The following is a 3554-nucleotide window of genomic DNA, read 5'->3' on the forward strand; positions in this document are numbered from 1 at the left end:
CTTTGTGTGCAAAGCAATGCCTCAACTGTCCTTGTAGATAAAGAGCTTCTACAAGGACTTAAGACTCGCTTTCAGATACTACAACTCCTACACCTACAACTGCTACACCTACCACTGCCACAGATACAGTTGTTGGATCCTCAATGGTAGTTGTATACTTGATCATTGCATGTATATTATGTGTTTATATATACTTGAGAAGAGTTGATTTGATCAAAATGTTAAAGAAATTGACTAAAATTTTTGGCAACTCATTGCTTATAAATTCATGATAGTTCCAATTGAAAGATCAAAAAGCAAGATGTTTGAGGAAACTGGGCTACACAAGGTTCTGTGAACTGGTTATCTAATTACTTGTAAAAATCCATACAAATACCTCTGGAAGTGAACAATTTAGCTTTCTATTTCAAGTATGATTCATAATAACTGTTCAAAAACATTCATCAATAGCCTTTAAACTAACTCAATCAAAAGAATGGTAAACTAAATACTCAGAGTCAAATTCAACACCCATGTTAACATTTTATCAGCATTCACAAAACTAAAAAACAACTATTAGTCTATTACAGAAATTTTTAGGTAACCCTAGCTTTAGAATAGCATTTCCATCTTCACGGCTAAACTACTGCTCATGAATCAAAGATCTAAAAGCAAAAAAAATCATCCAAAAATGTGACAGAACACTAAAAGCCTAGATTTAGTTTCAGAAGTGTAAAAGAAACAACATCCATATGAAGAAGAAAAAGATCTTACGGTGATTGCAGTGAATCCTTTAAGACGCTACTCTCTATGAAGGTTTGGTGGGAGATGAAGAAAATCCTTTAAGCCGCTACTCGCTAGAGAAAACAAAAATCCGTTAATCTCAATCACAGATTCACAGACATGCATACAAAAATTAAAATCAAAAAAAATAAAAATTACTTACCACCGGAATTGTTCTTCTAATTTTCTTCACACCGGAATTAAAAATGAAGAGACAGACGAAGTAATACGGTTTGAACTTTTAATCGTTTGATTGAAGGTTAACAGAGAAGATGAAGATCAGAAGAAGGGGAGAATTTCTTCTCCTTCTCAGAGAGAAGTACTGAGAAGAGGCGAGAAAAAACTAAGGGAACTGAAACCCTAATCTAATAATGTGAGCTTATATACCCCCTATTAATCCAATGGCTGAGACAGATCCCTTATCCCCTAAATCTAACGGTCAGAATTATTCGGGACTTCGGTCCGGTACGAGACGGTTCATGTGTTGGACCATGTACTTGTACCCCCAGAGCTCGGTTCCTATTTTTGGGACCGGTACTTGTACCTTGTACCTCGGTTCGGTCCAAAATCAGGTACAGTTCCATCGGTTCCGGTTCGGTCCGTCGGTCCGGCTCGGTTCCTGTGCACCCTTAGTTAGGAATTCGTGGCAACAAACATGTAAATATTACACGGAGGATCCGGACAATTTGGATCCGGTTATAAAGGTGGTAAACAGTTCGTAAATTTACAATTGTTCGGCAATCCGACTCATGAACGACACAGAAGGTACATGGATCATTAGCCACATTGGTACGTCATCATAAGTATTCTACCTAAAATATATTATTTCTTAGCTAATGGTGAATGATGTATCCGAAATCATTATGATTATCATGTCTTGAGAGTTTTACCCAGATCCTCAAGTCAATACAATTTGGATTCACAAATGGAGTGGAAGAAGTGTGACGAAACGGAGCAAAAGTGCTCAAAATCAAGAGATGGAAAAAGAAAAAACTTAACTCATTCAAATTAAGGATTTATCATCACCATCTCGAAGAAATCGAAAGACAAAGAGATTACAAAAATAAGGAGGTCATTCCAAGTTTAGACGAAGAAGTTATGGCCAAAACAAGTTCACCGAATATCGACGCCTTTACATGCCAGTTCACAAACTAGAAATTTCCTGAACTAGAGGAGTTTGCAAACTGGGTTCACAAACAAAAGTCCCTGGATTTTATTTTAAAGCATGGTGTGCATACCCTATATGTGAACGATGAGGACAGAAATTCACGAACTCTTTTACGTCCCTTTTGACATTATTAAATCATCTCTTTGGAGCGTGGGCTAAACAAGGTAGAGATAAAAATTCTTGTCTTCCAAAACATTGGGCATTGAACTTCAAGGTATATATTTGTCAACCAATCAAGACGATACTCGGGTTTCCATCAAAGGACTTAGCGAAAAATAAGAGTGCGAATGACAAAGACAAAGATGTTTGATATAAATAGATTATGACATCAAGCAAATAAAAATGAAATCATAAAACTTTCTCAAGTTTATAGACATACCTTTTAGAAGAATCCAATCGTGAATCCTACGACTTTACCAAATATTCAATATTTTACCTAACACAATATGTACGCCCTAATTCTTGTGCTTCCCTCACTGTATACATAACATGGCCTTCCTTGGTGAGGATGCACTTACAACACACTCAAGTTCTGTTGAGGTGAACAATGTCTTGCTCACCACAAGTGACTGAAATAGACTTTTCCGCAACTATGGATTTTTCACCATCTATAGTTTTTGGCTTATTTCGTTTCTTCTTCCACCAATTCTTGTGTTTCACTTTTGGATTATCATGGAAGAGATGGCTTTTAGAAATTTTCATATTCAATTTCATCTTTCCAAAGAACTTTTTAACTTCCAACATCATGGATATTACCTTCTCCATAGTCATGGAATTTTCTGGGAGATCATTTCTTTTCACACTCAAAGCATCATTGACTTTCTTTGGTACCCACTTCTGAGTGCGTTTAGGAACAATCAGAACCATCTTCCCATTACTCTCTTCTAGATTTCTCGAAAGAGAATTGGATTGACTATTCGTTTACAAGTTAGTCTTTCTCCAATTGGGAGCATTGGATCTTGTCTTCGTCTTTATAAAGTTATCCTTTTGATAATCATTACAATTGTGAAAAGACTTCGTATAACGTTTATAGGCAAATCTAGGTTTATCACAGCACCGATTCCTTTGCCTAAAGGTTGGACGTTCACAACCTATAATGTCAAGAGTGTTAGACTTAACACATGATCTAGGTTTAATCACTTCTTTTGACACCCAAACAAGAATATCATGAAGTTTTTCATTCCATATATGAAAACGACATCTCCTTTCCAAGTGACCTTTGTTTACGTAATAAGGACAAATACAAGGAACATTATTACCCGGATTCATGTGTGCTGGTTTTGGAGGTTGATATACTTTGGTCTTTCGAAACTTAACTTCCGGTGAAGGAATTTCACTTTTTCATTAGTGGAAACCTTTTGTTGAGAAGAGTCACCAACATTAAAAAAAAGTTACCTCTTTGCTAGAACTTGGAGCATCTATTCCCTTATAGCCCAACCCTCGTGTATCACGATGATTTTTACTTGCTCCTAGCATAATGGTTAATTTGTTTGAGCTAGTATTGAACTTTTTCAAGTCCTCTTCCAACATATTGATTTTATCAAGAACAACATCTAAATCAGCCTCAAGGCGTTTTTCTCGAGCGAGACAAGCGCTTTCCCTGTCATCAGAACTTATTTGTTGG

Source organism: Papaver somniferum, chromosome 4 (genome assembly GCF_003573695.1).
Source record: "Papaver somniferum cultivar HN1 chromosome 4, ASM357369v1, whole genome shotgun sequence".
Lineage (NCBI taxonomy): Eukaryota > Viridiplantae > Streptophyta > Magnoliopsida > Ranunculales > Papaveraceae > Papaver > Papaver somniferum.